Source organism: Phascolarctos cinereus, unplaced genomic scaffold (genome assembly GCF_003287225.1).
Source record: "Phascolarctos cinereus isolate Bilbo 61053 unplaced genomic scaffold, phaCin_HiC Scaffold_2;HRSCAF=192, whole genome shotgun sequence".
Classification (NCBI taxonomy): domain Eukaryota; kingdom Metazoa; phylum Chordata; class Mammalia; order Diprotodontia; family Phascolarctidae; genus Phascolarctos; species Phascolarctos cinereus.
In genome coordinates, this window is record NW_027555625.1 from 407,779,396 (window position 1) to 407,805,328 (window position 25,933).

The 25,933-nt window shown below is 43.7% G+C and overlaps 1 long non-coding RNA gene across 1 annotated transcript; it reads left to right on the plus strand.

Annotated features, from left to right (window-relative positions):
* Nucleotides 1–1,507: 1,507 nt before the first annotated feature.
* On the plus strand, nt 1,508–4,738 carry LOC110212411 (uncharacterized). The gene is made up of 3 exons (XR_002325657.2): nt 1,508–1,566; nt 1,937–2,066; nt 4,311–4,738. It is a non-coding gene; the product is annotated as an uncharacterized LOC110212411 (long non-coding RNA).
* The last annotated feature ends 21,195 nt before the right edge of the window (nt 4,739–25,933 follow it).

Below are 25,933 nucleotides of genomic sequence, written 5' to 3' on the forward strand. Positions count from 1 at the left end.
GAGAAATATCAACAGTCTCAGATAGTGAGATGATACCACTCTGACAGGCAGAAAGTGAAGAATTAAGAAGCCTCTTGATAAGGGTGAAAGAGGACAGTGTAAAAGCTGGCTTGAAGCTTAACATAAAAAAAACAAACTAACTAAGATCTTGGCAACTGGTCCCATCACTTCCTGGCAAATAGACAGAGAAGAAATGGAAACAGTGTCAGATTTTATATTCTTGGGCTCAAAGATCACTGCAGATGTCAACTGCAGCCATGAAATTAAAAGATGCTTGCTCCTTCAAAGGAAAGCTGTGGCAGATCTGGACAGCATACTGAAAAGCAGAGATATTACTTTGATGCAAAGATCCCATATGCTATGGTTTTTCCAGTAACAATGTATGGCTGTGAGTAGGATTGTAAGGAAATCTGAGCAGTGATGCTTTTGAATTGTGGTGCTGGAGAAGATTTTTGACAGTCCCTTAGACAGCAAGTAGATCAAATCAGTCAATACCTAAAGAAATTAATTCAGGCTATTATTCCCTGGAAGGTCAAATACTGAAGCTGAAGCTTAAATACTTTGGCCACATAATGAGAAGATGGGACTCATTGGAAAAGACTCTGATGTTGGGAAAGGATGAAGGTAAAAAGAAAAGGGATAGCAGAAGATGAGATAGATAGTATTATGGAAACAATGAATATGAACTTGGACAGACTTCAAGAGGTAGTGAAGGATAGAAAGGCCTGACATACTGTGGCCCATGGGGTCCGGAAGAGTCGGACACTACTGAAGAACAAAAATCAGCTTTGCCTCCATGCATACTGTGCTGGGAAAAATCTCTTCCCTTTGACTTTTTACTTTCCCTCTATTAATCATTCTCCATACATTCATAATTAGACAAATTGGTGATAGATGACCGTTGATTTTTAAATAATAGCTTCAAATAGTAAATTAAATAACTAATATTTCCAAATGCTGACTGTTTTGGCTACTGCCAAGAAGGAACAAATAACTTTCCCACACACTCCTCCCCTTCTCTGCCCCCCCCACCCCAAGTAGGTTGGAAAGGAGACAAGGAAGTGCGTGGTTGGCTAGGTAAACAGAAAGCACTTCCCTCTCCAGTACTGGAGGGGACCCGAGTTGCGTGCCTTGCTGATCCCAAGGTCTGCTGGTTTTGGCTCTGGCCCATTCTTGCTCTTCCCTGTTCTGCTTCTCAGATTCGGTTTGCTCTCACCACTTTTACTGTGCTTTGCACCATCCTGCCTGTACTTTTGGGTAAGCAGGGAGGGCGTCTAGATCATTTGGATGCTTGTTACCATTGATTCTCTGTGAAGTCCTCCTTTTCCTTCTCTGTTTACCTGCCTGGCTGCCCAGGTCGCTCTGCAGAGGCTCTTTCCAGGTGGAAAGTCTCAGGGACTTTGGGAACGCCTTCCCATTCACAGGAATTAAATCCCCGTGATAATGTCTCTAGAGGTGGGGCAATATGTGCTGAGACAAAGCCTGTATATATTTTCCTTGTTTTGTAGGTGAACCTGAGACAGAGAGAGAGAGAAAGAGGCTGATCTGCCCAAAGTCCCTTAGCTAGTAAGTGGATGAGCTGGAGCCCGAACCCAAATCTTTTGCCTCTCAATCCAGTGTCCTTTCTATGACATGTAGGCATTTTAACGGTAAGATTTGGAACCATACAGACATTTAGCAAAAGCTGATTTTAAAAATTGCTTTAGAGGGGCAGCTAGGTGGCGCAGTGGATAGAGCACCGGCCCTGGAGTCAAGAGGACCTGAGTTCAAATCTGGCCTCAGACCAAACACTTGACACTTACTAGCTGTGTGACCCTGGGCAAGTCACTTAACCCCATTGCCTACCCCCCCCCCCAAAAAGAGCTAAAAATTGCTTTAGAATGTGACCTTCTGGAGTTTATGTTCCTCAATGAAGTTTATCCTGTTGATAACTTAGACTTCAGCTCACGGAAAAGGAGAAGAAGTGAACGGGCAAGTTGATTCACTTCAGCCAACTGCTATCCTTCCTGAATACAGGCAGCAAAGGAACAAGGATGACCAGAAGGGTGGAGAATCCACCTAAGCAGGTGAGGTCTGGTAGGTACTACAGAGTCTCAGGTAGATAAATACTCAGAGCTCTATCTATATGAGCTTAAAGGAACCTCAGACACCATTTACTCCAAATCTCTCATTTTACAGATACGGAAACTGAGGCCCAGGGAAATTGTCAGTCAACAAACATTCATTAAGTGCTTACCATGTGCCAAGCACTGTGGAGTGCTGGAGATAGCAAAAAGGCAAAAGCAACCCCTTCTTTCAAGGAGCTCAAACTCTAAATCTTCCAGACTGTACAAACAGCTGTGTACAAACAAGAGATACATAGCGTAATTGGAGATAATCTCTGAGAGAAGGCATTAGCATTAAGAGGGATGGGAAAGACTTCTTGTAGAAGATAGGATTTTAGCTAGTACTTGAAGGAAGTGAGGAGGAAAAGGTGAGGAGGGAAAGCATTTCTGGCAAGGGCGATAGGATGAGGATTTGAACTCAGGTCCTCTGACGCTAGGGCTGGTACTCTTTTGACAACAGGGTGAATCTAGGGACCCCAGGAAAGAAGGAGCAGGTACCATAGGTACAGGCAGGAAAGTTGGATTCAGAGCCCATGAGAGTCAACTATAATAGCACTATGAACCTAGGGTAGAGAACTGTCTTTAATACTGTATGTTGGCTGTGAGAAGCCATGGACCTTTAGGTATTGATCTTAGTGGAAAAAAAGGTCAAAAGTCTGCCATAGAATGTAGGCACCTTAAGGACAGGGACTTTCTACATTTCTGTCTTTGTATGCCTGGCATCTCACACAGAACCTGCACAGAGTAGGCACTTAAATGCCTGCTGATTTGAATTGCAGGTGAATTTCTGAAGGGAGAGTGATAGTCAGATTACCTTGCAAAGCAGCACAATTTCAGCTTTTAAAAAACATTATCGTCAAAGATAGTGTGGTGGGGTGGTTAAAGAGGTGGCCTTGAAGTGAGGAGGACTTGAACACAATTTCCTCTTCTGACATCTATTGGCTGTGTGATCTTGAGTGAGTTGCTTAACCACTCAGTGCTCCCTGTAAGCCTTTAAAGGCATAAGTCTCAGATCACATGCTCAACCGCATTGGCACAAAGCATTTCCTTCTAAGACCTGCTTCTGTCGATGAAAATATAGGTACAAATAAACAAAAAAAAAAATTATGGCCGATGACCAGTTGCGTCAATGATGGCTTGAGAATGAGAAATGATAGATGTATGGCCCGAGGGCTACTTTAGTACCCTTAAGATTTGAAAAGCACAAGAAGAAAGCCCTCCAGGCTTTGATGAATCCTCCACTGTGGAGCATTTTCTGGAGGGGACGTTGACCAGAATCCCACAAGCGGCCAGGCTGTACCTGGGTTGTGATCTGGGCTGCTGGAGGCAGCATTTAACCAGGAGATCATGGATCCATCCAAGTTCATTGTTACTACTATCATTGCCATCACATTAATTTTGAACTACATAGGAAACTCTGCTTCTTATTTCTGGAATTATACTTAAGCAGGGGAGAGAAGAAGAAACTTTTTTTTCTCCTTCCCAGGTTTCCCAGGGTCTTTAAAGCACAGTACAATAATCTCTGCCACCAATTAAAACAAAATTATTAAGTGCCTACTATGTGTTAGGCAGGCAGCTAGATGGCACACTAGATAAGAGTGCTAGGCTTGGAGTCAGGAAGACTCATCTTCCTGAGTTCAAATCTCTGGCCTCAGACATTACTAGTTGTGTGACCCTGGCCAAGTCACTCTACTCTGTTTGCTCTGGTTCCTCATGTTTAAAATGAGTTGGAGAAGGAAATGGGAGTTTCTCTGCCAAGAAAACCCCAAATGGGGTCATGAAGAGTTGAAACAACCTTAACAATAACAAAATGTACTAGGCACTTTAAAAATATTTATGTATTTGATCCTTACAACAACCCTGTGACATAGATGCTATTATTATTATCCCCATTTTATGGTTGAGGAAACTGAGTCCAACAGAGGTTAAATGATTTGCCCAGGCACAGTGCCTGAGGTGGGTCTTGACTCCTGGCCCAGCATTCTCTCCACTGTGCCACTTAATTGCTAATATTTGACCTGTAGTAGTCCTGAGGTCTAGACAGGAGAGAAGAAAAGAGGAGAAAGGGATAGAGAAAAGGAAATGAGACAGGAACAGGGAGGGAGAGGAAGGAGGAGGAAGAGAAGGGAAGAGGAACATGTGGTAAGGAGTGGTACTTGCTGTGAACTTCAGCATCTCAACACTGACTTCATTATTCTTCACAAGCATCTCAGATCAGCTCCATCTTCAGAGGAGAGCCAAGGGAGTCATTAGGAAAGCGGAACCTTGGCTGTGGCTCACCGTGGCAGCCCCGACTGGAAGGAACATCCCCAGCAGACTGAAAAGTGATTCAGAAGAGTGGTGGTCTTGTCAACGTGAGTGGGCTTTAAGGCCCCCAGTCTCAGCTTTCATAGCCATAAAAGTAAATTTGAGGCTGGAGTAGAGGAGGCTGGAGAGAGAATGAGACAGCTATACCAGCCCATTTCAAAGGGACAGGGTCATGAAAAAAGTAAATTGAATTGTGCCTTGTCAGAGCCAGAGTGGATGCTCAATAAATTCCTGATTTCAGTATAGAAGCAGAGGCTTTGGTGATGCTTAATCATCACTGCTATCTCCCAAGGGGAATCAGCGTGTCCTGGAGGGTGATGGCTTTATTAGGCCCACTTAGATCCTCCTGATCTGAGTCTCTTCTGTTCTGCACCTGAGAGCTTATCCAGGAGAACATTTACTTCTAATGGTTGGTCCTTTAGCTTCATTTTCTTTATGATGGGAGTTGGAAAGAGATGTCATGCCCCTCACCACCGTCTAAATGACCTGAGCCCCACATGAGTCAGTCAACAAGCATTTATTAAGAGCTTGCTATGTGCCAGGCACCGTGCTAAGCACCAGGGACACACACAAAAAGGCAAGAGCCATTTCCTGCTCTCCATGTAAAAGAGGAGCTTAGATGCTTCAGAGGGAGAGAACTGAGACAAAGAAGCTGTTTTAAGGGTTTGCTCCAATGTGTGGCCTGGTTGTTTTCTTGTCAAAGGCTTGTCAGACGATCTAGACAAGGCTAATGAAGTCAGGGGGGGCTGAAGACTGAGCCACGATGGGGGATGGGAGGGGGAGAGGAAGGGAAGGACGAAAGGAGAGAGGGAATGGTCAGGTTTACTAAACATTTTCACTTGAAAATAGGACAGCTGCAAATGGGCAAGATGAATTTTCATATGAAGTCTCAGAGGCCCTTGTGAGGTCCTTCTTTCCTTTAAAGATGAATTGGAAAGCCTGCTTTTCATACAGCGACAACCCAAGAGGTTTCCTATAGAATGGGATGGCTGTCCCTGGGGACGTTTGCTCAGAAAACATTTCTCTTGTAGGTTTCAGCCCCTAGGACTGCTGAACTCTTGGGCCTGGCAAGACTCATCCTAAGCCCTGGGTTTGTTTGTGAAATATAAATGATGATTTTAATACAAAACACCACACTCTCTCCCTTTGGCCCCATCACATTCCCTGGTTTTGACTAATCTAGAGATTCTGTGAGAAGAACTTCTTTTCTCATGGTGCTCCCTGCTTCCAGGAAATACCAGAGCCCTGGGGTATTTTTAAAAAATTAACTCTTAAATTCCAGATGAGAATTAAGGGAATCTTGAGGCTTCCTCAGCTCTTCCTTAATAAGACCCTCAATACCATATGGGGGACCTGTTATCATCCTTGTATGAACTTACTCGTAAGGTGGAGCAGGGCAGCTAAGTGGCACAGTGGATAGAGTTCTAGGCCTGGAGTCAGGAAGACTCATCTTCCCTAGTTTAAATCCAGCCTCAGACACTTACTAGCCATATGACCCTGGCAAGTCATTTAGCCCTGTTTGCCTCAGTTTCCTCATCCATAAAACCAGCTGGGGAAGGAAATGGTAAACCACTCCTGTGTCTCTACCAAGAAAACCCCCAATGGGTCACGAAGAGTCAGACACAACCGAAAACGATTGACCGACAAAAACATAAGATGAGGATGGAAAGATAATAGGTTTAGAACTAGAAGGCACTTTAAGAGAGCAAGTCTAACACCATCGCTTTATAAATGGGGAAACTGAAGCCCAGAGAAGTGAAGCAAATTCCCCAAGGTTGCACACGGAGTGAGTGGACAAAGGTGGGCTCTGCCCTAGCAGTAAGGTACAGTGGAAAGAACACTGACTCTGGAGTCAGAGAACTTGCCTTCAAAGCCATTTATATGACTTTGGGCAAGTAATTTGACCTGTCAGGGCCTCAGCATCCTCAAATGTAAAATGAGGCGTTTGATTTAGGGGACCTCTGACATTCCTTCTAACTCGACATTCGTGATCCTCCTCCTCTAAATGAGGGCATCTGACTCCCCCGTCTTCCCTCCCTTGTACCACATCGCCTCTAAGGGACAACATGGAGGGCAGTAATGATACACGCCCCCGCCTCCCCCCTTAATGCTGGGGCCTTCCCTCTGTGGATTAGCTCCAGTTTATCCTGTGTGCATGTCTCCCCAGTTAGACCGTGATCTCCTGGACAGCAGAGACCGTCGTACCTTTCTTTGCACCCCTAGCACTCAGCACAGTGTTTGACACATAGCAGGTACCTGATACAGGCTTTTTGGCTTGACTTACATATTGTTTTAAATTTGCAATCTGATCTTTACAACTACCTTGTGAGGTGGGTGCTGTTATCACCCCCACTTTTCAGTTGAGGCCCCAAGAGTTGCTGGCTCAGGGTCACACAACTGTTGAGTAGCTGAGGCCAGATTCAAACCTATGCCTTCCTGACTGAAGGGCTGCCACCTTAGCCCATCTTCATCAACAGCTGATGACAGCAGCTTTTCTGTGAGCTGAGCCCTGAGGGGCCCTTTGGCTTTTATGTCTCAGAACCAAATATGACTTTCCCTCCCTCTCTCCCATAGCCATAAAGATTGAAATGATTTAGATGGAAATGACGTTATGGCAAGCTCACTCCTTTACTCCCCAGCCCTCTCATCTTTCCTCATGAAAAGTATGGGGGAGGGAGGGGAGGGTTAGTGCGGGTGGAGGAAGAATTTCAATGTAACAGGTTAGTTCTAAGCACTTTTCCTTTCTGCTCACCCCTGGTTTTCTCTACAGCCTTATTTCTGCATGCCTGTGCCATAGTTCCTAGGGAATCCGAACATCTCTGGCAAAAGAAAGGAGAAAGAGGACAGAGGCAGGTCACTGGGTCTTGAAAAGGGCACTCATTACTGCATGCATACCTAGAGACTGTCCTCATCCAATGTGGGCAGCTAGGTGACTCAGTGGATAGAACTCCAGGGCCTGGAGTCAAGAGGACCTGAGTTCAAATCCAGCCTCAGTCACTAACAAGCTGTGTGACTGTGGTCAAGTCACTTAACCTTGTCTGCTTCAGTTACCTCATCTGTATAATAAGCTGGAAAAGGAAATGGCAAACCACACCAGTATTTCTGCCAAAAAAACAAACAAACCCCAAATGGGGTCATGGAGAGTCAGAAATGACTGAAACTACTCAACAACCCCTCATCTAACGCAGCCTCTGGTTAAAGAATTAAGCTGTGGAAAGAACCATGCTGCTTAGCAGATGCAGGCTCTCATAGAACCGGGGTGAAATGTGTCCAGTGTGCAGGATTCTCATTACAAACCGCTTTGCTTGGTGTGTGGGATTGTCCAGGGGAGGGGGAGATGTGTTGGGGTGAGGGGAAGTACAGAGGGAAGGTAAAGGGGAAAAACTAAGTGGCCAGACCCTCTATTTCCAACTGCCTAGTGGACAGCTCCACCTGGGTGACTTGCTGCCCTTATCTAATACAACCATCATCTTTCCCCTAAACTTGCCTCTCCCCCAGCCAGTGTCTTTGAGTTGTTAATGGCACCATAATTTTCTGAGGTTCCCAGGCACTTACCTATTGGAGACTTCTTTGAATCATGTGGGCTGAATGTCAAGAAACAGTTACCAAGTCCTATCTTTTTTTCCTCCTCTATCATCTTCTCTCCAACGCTTCTTTCTCTCCACCACCTTGTTCCTCAACCATCCTAGTTTGTACCCTCATTTCTTCTCAACTGTACCACAGTAATAGCCTCATCACTGTTCTTCCTGCTTCTAGTCTCTTTGTCTCTCCAATCCATCCCTTATACCATTGCAATTTTCTATTTAACCACCATAACAATGGTACTCTTCTACTCAAAAACTATCAGTGACTCCTCATTGCTTATCAATTAGGGTTTAAATTCCTGACCCTGGCATTCAAAGTCCTCCAAAATCTGACTCCAATTTACCTATCTAGTCTTCTTATTTATTACTACAGGATTCCCTTTTGTGTCCCAGGAAAACTGGAACACTTTGCATCTCCCACTCATATCCTGCCTTCTTCTGTCTCTAGTTCTTTGTTCTCAAGAACTCCATGCTTTAAAATGACTTTACCCTATTCTCCCATTTTCATCCTGCCTGCCTCAAGTCTCTCCCCACTCCAATCCATCCTCCGTTCCACTAAATCCACTAAAGTGATTTTCCTAAAGAGCAAGTTCAATGATGTCATGAACTCCTCACCCCCACCCCCATCCCCAACCCCACCACTTAGTAAACTCCGGTGACTATTGCCTCCAGGATCAAATACAAAATGCTCTGTTTATCACTAACAGCCCCCCTTGCCTTTCCAGTCTTCTTACACCTTACTCCCCAGACACATATTCTTCTATCCAATGACACTCCATAAACAAGATGCTCCTCTCAGCTTCCAGCATTTTCTCTGGGGGTCTTCCACGTCTGATAGCTCTCCTTCCTCCAGTTCAACTATTGGCCTCCCTGGCTCCCTTTAAGTCCCAGCTAAAATCCCACCTTCCACAGGAAGCCTTTTGCAGCCCCTCTCAATTCCACTGCCTTCCTTCTGTTCATTCTTTCCTGTTTTTCCTGTAGTTTGCTTTGTATATATTGGCTTGCATGTTGCCTCCCCCATTAGATTGCAAGCTCCTTGAGGGCAGGGAGTAGACAGTCTCTTGCCTCCTTTTGTACCCTTAGCATAGTGAGTGGCACATAGTAAGCATTTAATAAATGTTGATTGATTGATTATGTGTATAGATATTATATATTTACATATATACATATATGAATCGATATACATTTATACATACAGTTCAGCATAATTCAACAAATTCTATTAAATCAACTATGTATATATGTAAAATGTTAGATTTAATGTTGAATTTTATATATATATATATATATATAAACTATGTTGTATATGATATATATTATACATATATTAGATTTAATGTTGGATTGTGTGTGTGTGTGTAAAGCCTATTCGCTCAGTAGGGAATTCAACAAATTTGGTTAAATCCAATATGTGTTTGTGTGTGTGTGTGTGTGTGTGTGTGTGTGAGTGTATAGGCTTCGTATTGTTATACAGGAGATTATAAACCTCCCTGATACAATGAGTGAGCATCCTGCGTACAAACACACTACAGTATGAATCAAGACAGTCAATCTATCAATAGGGTCTGCTCTGCTTGAAGAACCAATGTTCTTTTACACAATAAGGCATCTGTGGTGTGCCCAAAATAGTACTGGATTGTGTGGTGCAGTAGAAAGCTGCTGGATTTCAATCAGCAGATCTGGGTTTGAATCCTGGCTCTCCCATTTAATCCCTTGACCCTGAGTGAGTCTCTTAACTTCTCTGTGCCTGTAAAATGAGGAGGTCAGTGACTTCCAGGGCCCATTCCAAGCCTACATCTCCGGTCTTGTGACCTGAGCTCAAATCCTGGCTCTGATATTAGCTGTGTGACTCTGGCAAATCACTTCACTTTCTCTGAATCTTGGTTTCCTCATCTGTAAAATGGGTATAGTGATACTCAGACTTTCTAAGCTTCAAATCATTCTGGAAATGTGAGATGTTGTTAGGATAACCACTATGGGGGGGACTTCACCTGTGAAAGATGGGACCCATTCATATCTTCTCATCTTGTGTGATGCAAAATCCTAACTTGGGAAAATAACAAATCAAGGAGCAGATGCTTTTGCTTGTCCCTAAAGTTCTTCTATTTGATAGGATACTGCAGCTCTAGCTTATTTGGCAGCACACATGCTATGTGGTATAGCAGTAAGAGTTCTGGTTCTGGAGCCAGAGAGCTGGATTCAAATCTAGCCTCTCCCAACTGTATTACTTTGGGTAAGTCACTTAACTTCTCTCATCCTCAGTTTCCTCATGTGTAAAAGGAGAGAACTAGGCTAGATGACCAATTGCCATTCTTTTCAAGTATGAGGACCTCTTTTTAAAAGAAAAAATTTCACAGCCATACTATTAGTATGCCTTGATTGGAAAAAAAAAATACATGATGGCAGAAGACTAATATTAATTCAGTAAGTTTTTTAAATGAATTTTTATTTCATCACTCATACCAACATTTATATGCATTTGAAAAATAGTAATACAGAAAGATATTATTTTTTATAAAAATTATTTATTTTTGACAGATGGTAAATTGGCTTACTTATTTTGCTGAATCATACTGTATGTTTTATTGGAGCTAACTGCTGATCAAAAAGGGAATTTTAATGCGGACTTGGATTTGAGAACCCCTTGCAATAATTCAGAGTCCTCCCCGCTCACACTGTCCCTACTGTGGTCCTTGATCTGTAGGCTGGGAAGTACTAAATTAGAAAAGTGCAAGGTCCCTTCTGATTCTCAGTGCTATGATCCTAGTTAGCTATAAACTAATCAGCATGAGGGGGATTTAAAGTTTTAGTTGTCTTTAAAACGCCCTTCTGGGTCTGCAGGAGAATATTTTTACATGTGCACGCTGTCGTCCACCAGGCTAACCCTGGGCTAACTCTGGGTTGGAAGAAGCATCAGAAGTTACTTCATCTTGGCACATGGTGCTCACTTAAGACATTCCAGCTCCCCAGATGTTGAATTTAGAGGACTCCTGAATGAGTAGCTTGATTTTCAAACACCCTGGGCATTTAGGTCATTGGGAGGGGAGTAGGATTTGGTTTGACCTACTCTCTGGATGACCAGAATTGTAAGAAAACCCGGAGAACTAGGATAAGACTAGTTTTCTGGAAATCATTTCAGATCTAAACTCCAATTCTGCACTCCTCCCCCACCCAACATAAAGTTTCAATCCATATCCTTGGGTAGCTCTTCAAACAAACCAGCCCCCAAGACTATGAGGAGGAGGCAGCCTGAGGCCAAGGCTTTCACCATCCATCAGCCAGTCAAGATTAAGATTAAATGACTCACCAGGGGTGAAGTTAGCCAAGCCAGAGGAGGAAAAACACACAAAGAACCGAAATACTTTAAAGAAACCATCACTAGCCAGCCAGACAGGACCCACTTGCTGTCCATTATTCTGGAAAATTCAATTATTCATGAAAACTCGAAGGGATCTTGAAAATATCTGACTGAGCAGTAATTTTGGAGTATCAGTTGGCCTTTTCCTTCCAGACACAGTGTTCTCATGCTGGCCTCTATGGAAAGTGATTTGATAAATATAATGTATAGTCTTCAAATACTCAAATGAGTCTTGGATCTCACTAGGACAGGTATTCCCTCGGACTCCAACTATGCAGATTGCAGCCCATTCACATCTGCCAATCTTGTGCAGCTCTTGTTCATGTCTCCCCACAAATTCAACGCCAAGGGTTCTGAGGAAGGAGCTAGGACCCTTCCTCAATTTCTCCCGAAATCTCCAGGATACCAGTGGAGCACCTAGGATCCTAATTTTCTGTTCTTCCCTCCACGTGACTAACCTATCCTTTTTTATTTTTTAAACATACATTTCTTTGCTGAAATGGAATCATAGGATTATAGATACAGAGCTGCAAAGGACCTTGAGGTCATCTGGTTCAACCGGTTCATTGTACAGATGAGGAAATTGAATCCCAGAGAAGTGAAATAATTTGTCCAAGGCCACTCAAGTAGTTAGCTGCAGACTCAGGATTTACGCTAAGGTCCTCTGACTCTGGGTTCATTACTCTTTCCTTTCCATTGCCCTGTGACATCTTTTACTCTGGCTCTCCTTTGTAATTCCTTATCGGTTTCAGCCTGGCTTTCTCTCCCGTTTAATTTTTCCAAGACCACGATTCTTCACTGTACAACAATACTAATAGAATATTGGTATTAAAAGGATAGCCCTGTGTTCCAGAGAGAAATTTAGGGTCTTGAAAAGAACTTCACAGTCATCTAGCCAGTTTTCCTTCTTTTGTCCCATTCTGCATGTAACTTGTTATCCATTTGCGGTATCTAGCCAAGATCAACATATGTAATATAAGTATATTACACACACACTCACTCACTCACTCATGGACTAGCTCTTCAAGTTGTGAATCTCACTGCATATCAAAGCCTGGACAAAAGGCATTTTTCATCAGCGAGACGAATAACTACTTCAAAGAGTTTAATCTAACCATACGTACAGAAAAAAATAGGTGGTGATGTACAATAATATTGTAGTATATTATGTTTTTATCTACCTGTTGGCCTTAAGCTCTGTAAAGACAGGGACCACGTCTCACTTTGGATGTCTCTCAGCATGGTGGGTGCTTAACAGAAGTTGGTTGAATTTGAATAGCTTGACTGACAGCCCAGCGTGTGAAGATGTCACTTTCCTCCTCCCGATCGCCTCTAAATAAAGTCCAGACTCGAGCCTGGAACTCAAAGCCCAAATGCATGTTCAGTCTCACACGGCCCTACATTTTTGCCAACTTGGATTACTTGCGACTGCCCAGTAATCTTTGTAAAGCATTTAACACAGTCCTGGCACATAGCTGCTGCTTGTTCTGGTTCACCCTTCATTTTCAGAGGACCAATGATGTCACAGGGTGATGTCTGGAGTCCCACCTGAACTGCATTTAGGGGAAGCAGAGCCGCCCAAAGCCCTCGGTTTAACTCTCTCTTCCAGAGTCTTCGCAGTTCAGTAGCAGGACAAAGGTCAAGATGACTGGCAATGACTTAGGATGCAGTGGATGACCTTGGCGTCTTCGATGTCTGACTAACCTGTAAGCACTCCCCAGCACCTGCTTCAGCCACTTTCATGGCTGTTGGAACAAATTGTTCTCATCTGCCCATTTGGTGCACACACAGTAGGTGCTATATAAGTGCTTATTCCTCCCCTCAAAGATCAAACTGTTACATCTACTTCGAATGTCCTCCTTCCTCCCATGCCCATGTCTTTCTGTCTAATTCCTACTCTTGGGGGGCAGCTAGGGCACAGTGGATAGAGCACAGGTCCTGGAGTCAGGAGGACCTGAGTTCAAAGCTGACCTCACACACATAACACTCACTAGCTGTGTGACCCTGGGCAAGTCACTTAACCCCATTGACTAGCCAAAAAATAAAAAATAAAAATAATTCCTAGTCTTTGAGGCCCTGCTCAAATGCTGCCTTTGGAGCAACATCTTCCTCAGCTAGAAATGATCTTTCTAGAAATGATGCTCTGTTCCCACAGCATTTTGTGTCTCTCTTGTGGTACTAACACAGGCCGTTATATATTGGGCTTATTTGTCTGCAAATGTGTAACTTCTTTACCAGATGATAAATTCTTTTAAAAAGTTGACATTTATATAAAATGTGTTGTAATCCCATCACGGGAGTCAGGCCTAGTTACTTCTAAGCGTTTAGTTCTAAATCCACGATCCTCTAGTTTTTGAAGGTTTTGAAGCAAAGAGCTTCCCTCCTGACCAGCCTGTGAGAGAGGCTGCTCATGTGCTCTCATCCCCACTGGCCCCCATCTTCCAGACAAAGAACTTGGAATTCTGAGAAGGTGAGTGATTTGCCCACAGTCACTAATAGGTATCTGAGGTGAAATTCGAACTCAGCTCTCCTGACTCTTGCTTGCTGCTATGCCATCTTGCTTCCCTCCCTGTGGGTCAGAGAGGGGGCTGAGTCTTATGTATTCTTGCACTCTGCCAAGGCGTCTAGAATAGCGTCCTGCACGTAGTGGGCACCCAACAAGGATTGTAGGGGAAGGGTAATGAGGCTCAGTCTAAGGAATGGCTTGTGAACTGTGAAACTGCAGATCCAACAGGATAGAGAAGAGCAACCGCATACAGACCAGGGCCTCTGCCCCGTGTATTTCGGGCCTCCAGGGCACCTTGGGTGCTGCCCTTCTTCACACAAGAGCCTAGTGCTGAATGCAGCCGAGTTCTGAATCCCCACCCCCTTCCTTCTGTCCCCGTTAGCAGAGATTGAGAGAGGTGGCTGCTTGGTTTCAGGTACAGGGAAGAGACAGTTGGGATATCATGGCAAGACCACTGGATGCAGACTCAGAAAACCTGAGTGTGAATCCCAGCTCTGATGCTCATTGTTTATGTGACCTTGGGAAAGTAGTTCCACTTTTCTTGATCTCAGTTTACTCATCTATAAACAAGGGGAGAATTAGACTAGAGAATGTCCAGCCTTCAGGTCCCTTGCTCCCTAGAGCCAATGGTGGGCCATCCAGAAAGGCTGCATACAAACCTAACATCATTTCCCCCTCTGCCCTCTCTGCCAAATCCCGGATTTTGCCGTCCATGCTGATGTTAGTTCATTGCAGAGACCAAATCCATTATCTCTATTTCCCTCTCCTCAGTGTGGTATGTGACCTGGCCTCTCCTGGGGACTTCCAGGGCGTCTGGGAGTCCATTAGCTTTATCAGGTTCTGATAGAGGAGAGGCAGATACCCTTACTTGACCCGGGGAGCTTCCTAAGAGAAATTCCATCCTACAGCCCACTTACTGCCTTTTCAAAATGAGTAGCTGTGAGGCAAGAGTTGAAAGGGGAGGTAGGGGAGGGAACTTCCACTAGCCTAATAAAATATAAAAATGAGGTTGGAGAAAAGTGACTCATCACCAGTCGCTACCTCAAGCAGGGTAGAGATGGTCAGAGAAAGAGAAAGAAGAAGGTGGGGTCCTCGAGCTCTTGTCCAGCTTCACTTCAGGGTCTCAGAGCCTCCAGCCAGTTAGGGGGCTCCCTGTGGGAGCTCCCAATTAATTTCGGATAGTTCATCTATATAGGCTGATAGAGAGACATTTCCCACAAACCCAGCATGATCTTGGTAAGCCACAGCTATGGGGAAAGGTGTGGCCATACATATCTAGGAAACCTTTTCAGTCAGGACAGGAGTAGGGCAAGAAACCAGTGGGTGTCTGTGCCTGTCTCCCGGAAAAGTCAAGTGTGGGCAAGCCCTTGCCCCTACCTAGGTAGGCACAGCAGAAAAAGGAGGGCATTACAGGCAATGGAAACAGTAGAAGCTATGCAACAAAAGAAGGAATAATAATAATAACTTTCTTGTTTGGAGTACCAACCTCTGCTTTCGTTGGCGGAGGAGAAAGTGCCCTTGCTAATGCAGATCTGTAAATCTTCTGCACGTTCTAGTTTCAGGTGACTTGCACAGAGGCACTGAAATGGTAAGTGATTTGTCTAGTCACACAGACAGTGTATGTCAGAGGTGGTTCGTGAACCCAAGTCTTTTCGAACCCAAGTCCAGCCCAGTAGCGGCTAAATTCTGCTTCTCAGTAAGAACTTACAAGTAGATTATATTAAAGTTTGAAAGGCACTTTCCTCACAGAAGCCCTTTTGTTATGACTTCTATTTTACAGATAAGGAAACTGAGGGTCAGAGACTTGTCTATGGTCATACATACTTATATGCTAAGTATCAGAGCCAGGATTTGATCCCAAGGCACCTGCTCCCAAATCAGTGCATTGTGCGACCCTGCACAAGTCAGCTGATCTCTGTGCTCCATCTATAGATAAGGATAGTGGACGGGGTCTCTGAGGGCCCTTCTACCTCTAGTATTCTATGTGCCTGTGGGACGTCATCTTTGCTCCACCTCTACCCTCCCCCCCATGCGTGGCCACCAACTCTAAAACTGCGCTGTGCAAAAGCTGTATTGTCCTATCCTGTCATAGCTGCCTCAGTGCCCCTCGGGAATGAAGTGAGTCTAAAAAATTACCAAGATTATAGCAGCTGTGGGCAGGGGCAGCAGCTGCAGGGTTGGGGTAGGGAAGAGGCTCGGGGAGGAAACCTGTGATCTCCAGCTGTCGCATGCCTCTGGCAGCCAGGTGGGCAGCTGATACAACCCTGAGAGAATGTAATGCCTCCTTTCTAAGTTTAGCCATGTAGCCAGAAAGTGTTCCCTCATCCGCCTGCCTGCTGGTGCTATCAGCTGAAGCACTGGGAGGTGGGGAGCTGCTGAGGAGGGGGGCTCTCTTCAAAGAGAAAGGGCTAAAATTACACCGCAGGAAGGAGCAGCTCCAGTCATCCAGTCACGCAGGGAAGACTGGCACAGTGACATCTTGAAAAACAGGGAACTCCAAGCCCACACCCCCGTACTTGGCAGGAGGCTGGGGATGTCAGTGGGTGCTTAACTGTGCGTTGAAAATCACTCTGACCATTGTGGTCAGGAACAGGTGGTGGCTACAAAACCCAGCAGTGACCAAATGTGCCCCAAAACTTTGGAGCCTACTTCCTTGCCTCGTGGTCCTGCCTGTTTCTGGCCTCTTCATCGGAGCCTTGCTCAGAGGTTCTCACCCTGGGGTCTGCAGACTCTGTGGGGAGATTTCACAGGGTCTGTGAAGGTGAATGGGAGAAAAGGCACGTCTTTAGTTTCAGCAGTGTCAAAGTGAAATGTAGTGTTTCTTTCAATTAGTTAAAAACATTATTCAGAGAAGGGTGTGCAGGCTTCACCAGACTGCCAGAGGGGCCCAGGACACAATCAAGGGTGAGCAGCTCTAGCTTCTTTGTGCCATGCGGTATAGTGGATAGAGCACTAGGTCGGGAGTCAGGAAGACGAGTTCAAATCCAGCCTCAGACACTAGCTCTCTGACTCTGGGCAAGTCACTTAACCTCTGCCTGCCTGCCTCAGTTTCCTCAACTATATAATGGGGATAATAATAGCACCTACCTTGCAGGATTGTTGTGAGGATGATATGGGATATTTGTAAAGTACCTATAGGTACTTAATAAATGTTCTTCCTTCCTTCTTCTTGGGACAGTGAGATGGCAAAGTAAATACAGCACTGAGCCTGAAGTCAGGAAGACCTGAAGCTCAGATTCCTTAACTGGGTGACTCTGGGCAAGTCACAATCTCTGCCTCAGTTTCCTCATCTATAAGGAGGGGCTAATAACAGCACCTACCTCCTAAGGTTGTTGTGCAGATCAAATGAGGTAATAATTGTAAAGTCCTTGGCACAGTGCCTGGCACAAAGTTAAGTGCTATGTAAGTGTTAGCTATTCTTGTTCCCTTCCTTCTCTTCCTCCCTCCCTCCCTCCCTCCTTCCTTCTTTCTTTCCTTCCTCCCTCCCTCCTTCCTTCTTTCTTTCCTTCCTACCTCCCTTCCTTCCTTCCTTCCTTCCTTCCTTCCTTCCTTCCTTCCTTCCTTCCTTCCTTCCCTCCATCACTCCCTCCCTCCTTCCTTTCTTCCTTCCCTCCCTTCCTTCCTTCCTTTCATGTCCTCCTCCCCACAGTGCTCAATCCCTAGGGTTTGAGTAGGTGGCAGTTACACATGTAGGGGGAGGAATAGCGGCCCCATTCTCATACAGGGCCAGTCACTGAGTTGTTGGAACCACCCAGGATTTGGTGGCAAGCAGGAAGTTGCTTCATCAGGGCATTAGAAACACTGAGGCATGAGACTGCATGGAAGCTGTTGTGTACATTATAAATACTCCTTTTGCACTGATGTACAGCATCTTAGATATTGGTTAGTTAAGGGAATGCCTTGCAGCTTAAGAAATAATGATACTGAAAACATTCTGTGAGATGCTATGGGTCCTTTGGGGAGATGTGGAGTACTTAATCAATGACATGAGAAAACAGATAAATACTTTTCTGTTTTCTACAAATTACCCAAACAGATAGACTATTCTAAAATGCTTGATAGGATAAGAGTTTCAAAGTTGTAAGCTGATAGCTATGCTTCTCACAAAGAATGAGAAGATATTCCATAGACTTAAAATTCTATTAATTGATGAAAAATTACCTGGAAACAGATAATCAAATTGATCTGGGAGGGAAAAAGCCATTTGAAGGGCCAATTGAAACTCTAGATATTGATAGATCTCTGTAGTTTCCAGGGTTTGGTAGGTGCTGGGCCAAATCTCTTGCATCCCAACCATAGGCCTAAGTTAGGTACTTCAGGAAAGACCCCATGTCCCCATGTGCAAAAATCCATACACTATTGGCATGCATCTCAAAAGGCTCAAATGGAAGTGATTCCACTGACTTGGGAGATGTCTCCAATGATGCCACCCATTCCTAACCATCCCATGTCACTTTCCTCACAAATTTGCCACTGGGGTCCACTCAGTGTGCTTTCTCCTGACCTCAAAAGTGTGTAGCTTACAACCTACCTTTTCTCTAGTTCTCCACCTTGTCATTCTCTGTACTTACCACATGAGCTGGCAACGCACCTGAGTTAGAAAAAAAAGGGATAAGCTGTTGGAATGCCTTAAATGAACAACTTTTGTTATTGTATAGTCTGAAAGCCTTGAAGCCTGAAGTCATAATGAAAGGATGCTTGCAGAGACTAGAGAGAGACAATTTGGTGGTGGACACCATGGCAAAGATGTACTGAGTTAATTCAGTTAACCATTCAGTGCTAAAAGAAAACACCCTATGTTTTTTATTCATGCAGGACAGTTGACTACAGAGGCTGATAGAGAGAAGACCAACAAAACCTAAAGAAAAAATAAGGTTAGATTGAAGCAAGTGTGATATAATACACCACTGAGAGGCAAAGGTGCATCTAATTGGTTTTGTGTTTAAATTGAAGTTGCCAGAGTAAGTTGGGCCATAACAGTCTCAGACTGATCTAACTTGGGAACATTCAAACTTGATTAGCTCTAGAATATCTTCTCACATATTGGCCACACAGACAAGGTGACCAACCCCTTCTGGTTGCTCAGATTTGAAGTCAAAAGCTTAGAGAAAAACTATTAAGAAACGGAACAGAGGATAGAACAGTTTCATTTGGAGAAACTAAGGGTCATGGACCTCAGCATCATAGTGATCTGAGGTAAGGACATCACCAACAGAGAGCAGGCAAAGGGACAGCTTATTTCTGCCACAAATATGGACTAGCTGACTGTGCATATGTTGGGTATACTCATGTAGACTTATTTTAGCAGAACCTGATATCCATAGAATAGCACTGGGAAATGAGGAGGGAGCCAGAAACAGAGGTTGATCCAAGCCCCAAAGAGGCTGAGCCTGATCCTATCACCAGTTGTGTGGGTCCATTTTACCTGTCCTTCTAGGATGCCATGCAGAGATTATGGTGAAGTTCAAAGACATAGCACTGTGCTTCTGGGCAATGGATCCCAAATGACCATTGTAATCTAGTCATTTTTTAAGAAACGTTTGAAAAAAAATTCCTATACAACTTAGGAAAAATTTGCTAAAGAAGTTGTTGGGGTCACCAGAAGAGTGGATACCTTGGCTCTGATCTATCCAGACTCAAAGAACATCCCAGGAATATCAGCACTGATCGAGATCAACTCTAGCTTAGTCAAGATACCAACGCCATACTGTAAGAAGCAAATTGGGGTGTAATACTTGAACATTTTTATCATCTATGCAGACTGGGAGGAAACGTATAGGAAGAGAGGAACAGATAGTGGTGGAAGTTCTGATTCCTCCAACTCAGGAGTGGATGCAGAGAAGTTTGACTTTGATGACTCTCTACCACCTGAAGAATGGGAGGACTAGCTCAGGGAAGTGCTCAGTAGGAAAGCAGGCATATTCTTACTGCAACAGTTGGATGTGTGACGTGCCTAAGTAGACCATAAAACCAGAAGGCACTATGAAACTAATTGGGAGCAGGACTGGTGGGAGCACCAGGTTAGAATCCCTAGAAGATATCAAGGGTCCATTAGTAGAGTTATGAAATGATCCAACCATTCTGGACAGCAATTTGGAACTATGCCAAAAGGGCAACCAAACTGTGCATGTCCTTTGATCCAGCTATACCACTACGAGGTCTGTGTCCCAAAGAGATCATAGAAAAGGAGAAAGGACCCACATGTACAAAAATATTCACAGCGGCTCTTTCTGTGGTGGCAAAGAATTGGAAATTGAGGGGATGCCCATCCATCGGGGAATGGCTGAACATGCTGTGATATATGAATATAATGGAATACTGTTGTGCTGTGAGAAATGATGAGCAGGCAGATTTCAGAAAAAAACTGGAAAAACACATATGAACTGATGCTGAGTGAAGTGAGCAGAACCAGGAAAACATTGTACAGAGCAACAGCAACATTGTGCGATGATTAACTATGATAGATTTAGCTCTTCTCAGCAATACAATGATCTAAGATAATTCCAAAAGACTTGTGATGGAAAATGCAATCCACATCCAGAAAAACAAAAACAAAAACAAAAACTATGGAGTTTAAATGCAGATTGAAGCATACTATTTTCACTTTTTTGCTTTTTGTTTTTTGTGGTTTTTCCATTTTTGTTCTGTCTTTTTTCACAACATGATTGATGTGGAAATGTGTTTGACATGATTGTACATGTATAACCCATATCAGATTACTTGCTGTCTTGGGGAGAGGGAAGTGAAGAGAGGGAGGGAGAAAAATGTGAAACTCAAAATTTTACAAAAATGAATGTTAAAAACTATCTTTATATGTAATTGGGGAAAATACTATTAAGGAAAAAATATCAAGCATCTTGTAGTATAAGAGACATTTGAAGAGGCAGATTTGCCTCTTCAAATGTGTGCTTTGGATATACACACATCCTATGTGTATGCCTTATCTTCCTGTCTACACGTGTTCCCTGGCAATATATTTCTAAAATGTGTGTGCTTCTCCACATGTATTCTCTACATGTAGCCATTCTTCCTACTGATGTTGCACTCTCTTTATTTGAGGGAGAATTTGATGCAGGCTTAGGGGAGAAATGTTTTGCAGCTGAAGAATATTTTGTTGCTGGTTTTCTTACTTTGCCATTAAAACTTCTACAATATAGTTTTAAGAGTGCAGACCCAGAGTGTACCCCAAACTTGGATGGCTCTTCCCTAAGGGATTTGCCCCACGAGCTACACATAGATGAGGCATTTATGGCTCAAGAAGGTTAGCTGACTTATTCATGGTCACCCATTTAGTAAGTAGCAGAATCGACATTCAAAGAGGTAGAGTCTACTATGGCACCACATTGTTTTGAATACACAAATATCTAGTTTTATGGATTTTTAAAATATCATCTTGATTTGTAGACCCAACCCTGTCCTCCCTCCAGAGAGGTTCTAACTATTTGCTGATATTTGCTGATGTGAGAGAGGGGAAAGAGTATGGCCTAGGAGGAAGGAGACTTGGGTTCTAGAAACAGGGGTTCTAAAATTAGTTATATCATTAATCAACTATGCCATTTTAGGCAAAACACAGCCTCTGAGTATCAGTTTCCTCATCTATTAAATAGGGACAAGAACACCTGGGTTAGGCAGCTTGGTGTTGCAGTGGATAGAGCCCTGGGCCTGAAGTCAGAAAGACCTGAGTTTCAGCCTTAGACACTTATTAGCTGTGTGACCCAGGGCAAGTCACTTAACCTTTGTTTGCCTCAGTTTCCTAAACTGCAAAATGGGAATAATGATAGCACCTGCCTCATAGAGTCGCTGTGAGGATCAACTGAGATGATATTTGGAAAGCTCTGAGCGTATAAGCAGGAGGTGTAGAAATGCTTACTCCCTTTTCCCCTTCCCTCTGCCCCTCATCTCCCTCAATAGATCAGGAGAGGCTGAGCCTTAACTAGGCAGACTGACCCGGTGAGTTCTGCCCTGGCTGACCCCCATTTTGGCCCTTACCCTCGGCACAGGCCTCCCTAGTCACAGCATCGATGTGTTCAGACTCCGTCTGTCTTTCTTGCATGGGCTGGTGCCACGAGGCTCCTACCTCCTGTCTCCTTTCCCCTCTACTCCAACTAAATTTGTTGTAAAAAGCTGATTTGAGGGCCCTCTTCCAAACTGCTTGCTTGGGATACATTTTGTTGCGCTCACTACCGATTATCAGCCATGTCTCTGATGAGAGGATGAGAACGTGCTTCAGAGTCCGAAATACAATGTGCCAATGCAAAGAGCTAGGCTTACTGTCAGGACACTTTCCATTTCCTCCAAGAATTCTTGTCAGAGCACAGGGAGAAGCTACAGTGAAGTGTGATCCATTGGCCTTTTGGGATCCATTCCCACTATGGCTTTAGGGCTTTAGTGTCTGCCTCTGTTGGAGACTACTGCCTCTGGGCTGGTTCATCCCTGGCTGTGAGAGCAGAACAAAAGAGCAGGGAACACAGGAGTGAACTGTACCATAAGAACTGGAAAGGATTGGGAGCCTTACTATTCTCCCCTGTAGAATTAAAGTGTTCAACTAGGAGGAGATTCTTAATCTTTGTTTTGTTTGTTTCCTAGACCCCTTTGGCCATCTGGGGAAGCCTGTGGACCCCTTCTCCAAATAATGCTTTTAAATATATAAAATACATTAGAATTGCAAAGGAAGCCAATTATGTTGAAATGTACTTGTTAAGTTTTTAAATTTTATTGACTTTAAAATCACTATTTTTAAAACAAATTTATGGGCCCCAGGTTAAGAGCTCCTGGGTTAGATGATCTATAAAGAGAGGAAGTGATTTCCCTTAGGTTACAAAAATAGTTAGTGACAATGGTCAAAGGATATGAACAGGCAGTTTTCAGATGAAGAAATTAAAGCTATCTATAGTCATATAAAAATGCTCTAAATCACTATTGATTAGAGAAATGCAAATTTCTAAAAATGATTCTGACCTACCCCATCATACCTATCAGATTGGCTAATATGACAGAAATAGAAAATGATAAATGTTGGAGAAGATGTGGGAAAATTGGGACACTAATGCATTGTTGGTGGAGTCGTGAACTGATTCAACCATTCTGGAGAGCAATTTGAAACTATGCCCAAAGGGCAAGCAAACTGTGCATACCCTTTGATCCAGCAATACCACTACTAGGGCTGTATCCCAAAGAATTCTAAAAAAAAAAGGAAAAGGACCCACATGTACAAAGATATTTATAGCAGCTCTTTTTGTGGTGGCAAAGAAATGGAAATTGAGGGAATGTTCATCAATTGGGAAATGGCTGAACAAGTTGTGGTATAAGAACATAATGGAATACTATTGTGTTATAAGAAATGATGAGCAGGCAGATATCAGAAAAACCTGGAAAGACTTACAGAAACTGATGCTGAGTGAAGTGAGCAGAACCAGGAGAACATTGTACATAGCAACAGCCACATTGTGCAATGATCAACTTTTGTAGACTTAGCTCTTCTCAGCAATACAATGATCCAAGATAATTCCAAAAGACTCATGATGGAAAATGCTATCCACATCCAGAGAAAGAACTATGAAGTCTGAATGCAGATCGAAGCAGACTATTTTTGCTGGTTTTGTTTTTTGTTTTTTCTTTCTCATAGTGTTTCCCTTTCATTCTGATTCTTCTTTCACAACATGACTAATGTGGAAGTATGTTTAACATGATTGCATGTGTGTAACTTATATCATATTGCTTGCCATCTTGGGAAGCGGGGAGAGGAGGGAAGGAGAAAAATTTGCAACTCAAAATCTTATAAATATTAATGTTGAAAACTACCTTCACATGTAATTGGAATAAATAAAATACTATTAACAAGAACAACCCCCCCCCCCAAAAAAAAAACCAAGTAGCTCCTGACTCGCCATCCTGTACACCTTGCCCCAGGCTCTACTACTTTTCTGCTTTAGGACATCAAGGACCTGGTATTTCATTCGGGGTGGGGGGGGGGCTACTGCCTCCACCAATACAGATTACAACCCTTCTGTCTCTTAGTAAATGGTCTTTATAAGTACTGTGGCCAAAACATCTATCACCTAATGGCCAATTTCTTTTTGAAAAAAAAAATTTATGGATCTTTTGTCTTTACACATAGTCATTTCCCATTGAGTCATTGCTCGTATTTCCCACATAGTCATTTCTGGTGGGCCCCAGATTGAACCCTCCCTTGTGACAAAAAACCAAACCAAAACAAAAAGCTATCAGTTGAAAACAGATCAGACAGAAGCCTCGACTGACTATATGTGTATATGTGTATATCTGTCTGTCTCTCTATTCTGTCTCAATGCTCCCCCACCTCATGGAGGAGACGTATTTCTTCTACTAGTCATAGTTCGCCTTCATTGTGAAGGGGCATTTCCTTTATTAGGGTTTCATGGGGAAGGCGAAGCAGGTGTAAGAACGTATCAACGGCTCAGTGTAGTCGGATACAAACAGCCTTTGATTTGGAGTCAGGGTATGTGGGTTTGAATCTTAGCTCTGCTGCCCGTGTGACTTTGGGCAGGTGCCCAGGCCCCTGGGGCTTCCCAGCTCTGCAACCTTAGGATCCTAACTCTCTTACCACTTCTAGAAAAAACAATCTGTTGTTGCTGTTCTGTGGACAGTGGCTGTCATGTTTGCATAAGAAGGATAATCCTGTGACGATGTGCTTGATACTCTTAACTTTCTTCTGACTTGCAGGCTCAGACTCATGGAAGGCTTTGGAGCTCATCTCTCTGGGAATTTGAAGAATGGTTCAGCATTGTCGGTCTTGCTACTTGTCTTTCTCAAATAGTATACCCTGGATCCAGTAACTAAGTTACTGGCTTGGGTCCTTGTGACTGAGACTTTCTCCGCCATATTCCAGTTTCAATAACTGGGGCCATGTCTGGAACCTCATGGTTGAATCCCTGCCTTGGTTCCCTAGAGATACCTCTCTTCTGGCATAGAGGACTGGGTTTCCTGGACATGGTCCAATTCCTTTGGCATAAAGGGCTTGAGTCATGTTTTATATTTCACCAAAGTCTCTCTTTGAACCCTAGTCCTGTTACTAGGTCCCCAAGAATAAGAACTGCCTTTTGTCTTTCTTTGTATCTCCAGAGCTTATCAAAGTGCCTAGAACATAGTAGGGGCTTAATAAATGTTTATTGATTGATTGACTGGTAGATGGTCAGTCATTCTTAATATTCAACTCCCCCTTATTACATGAATTTTTCCTTCTTGGCTGCCGGGTCCTCTCCTGTCGGCCTGCTCTCTGTCTCCGTGGCACTGTCTGGTTTCTAGGACCTGGCCATCCCTAGTCTGGCCCATCTACCAATGACTGACCTCTGCTTATGACAAGTCCCTTCTTTATGCAAGTAACTTATCCCTTGAGAATCTATTCCGTGCAATCTTTCCTAATCTTTCTTTAATTCAGTGAAACCTACTTTACAAAAATGAATTTTCTGTTCTTTAGGTACTTCCTTTGTTCATTTACTTATTAATTGGCTATTCCAGTGACCCCCAGTGAAAAATAAGGAAGTTGTTCAGATATTTCTGTGTCCATGACAACCTGGTAGGGCCTCATGGGGGGAATGGAAGATGAGAAAGGACTTGTAGGATCTGGCTCTCTGGAAAAGAGCTTTGAAAACTGTTTTAGAGCTGGGTACTTACATTCCTGTGAACCTTAGATGAGACAGAGAATGAGCAGGGTTCCCTATCAGTAACCTATTCTAGTCTCATCTACTGAAATGCAAGGAGTCAACTTTGATAATGTCCTCAGCTAATCTGGGTTACTGCTCTGCTAGGCTCTCCTAAGCAAAGCAAGTTATCTAATTAATACTAATGACCGGCAGTGTAACGAAGAGAGCACTGATTTGGAGTAAGATGATCTTAGGGGCAACTAGGTGGTATAGTAGATAGAGTGCCAGGCCTGAGCTCAAATCTGGCCTTAGACATTTACTAGTCATGTGACCCTGGGCAAGTCACTTAACCCTGTTTCCTCATCTGTAAATTGAGCTGGAGAAGGAAACGGCAAATCACTCCAGTATCTTTGCCAAGAAAACCCCAAATGGGGTCAGGGAGAGTTAGACAC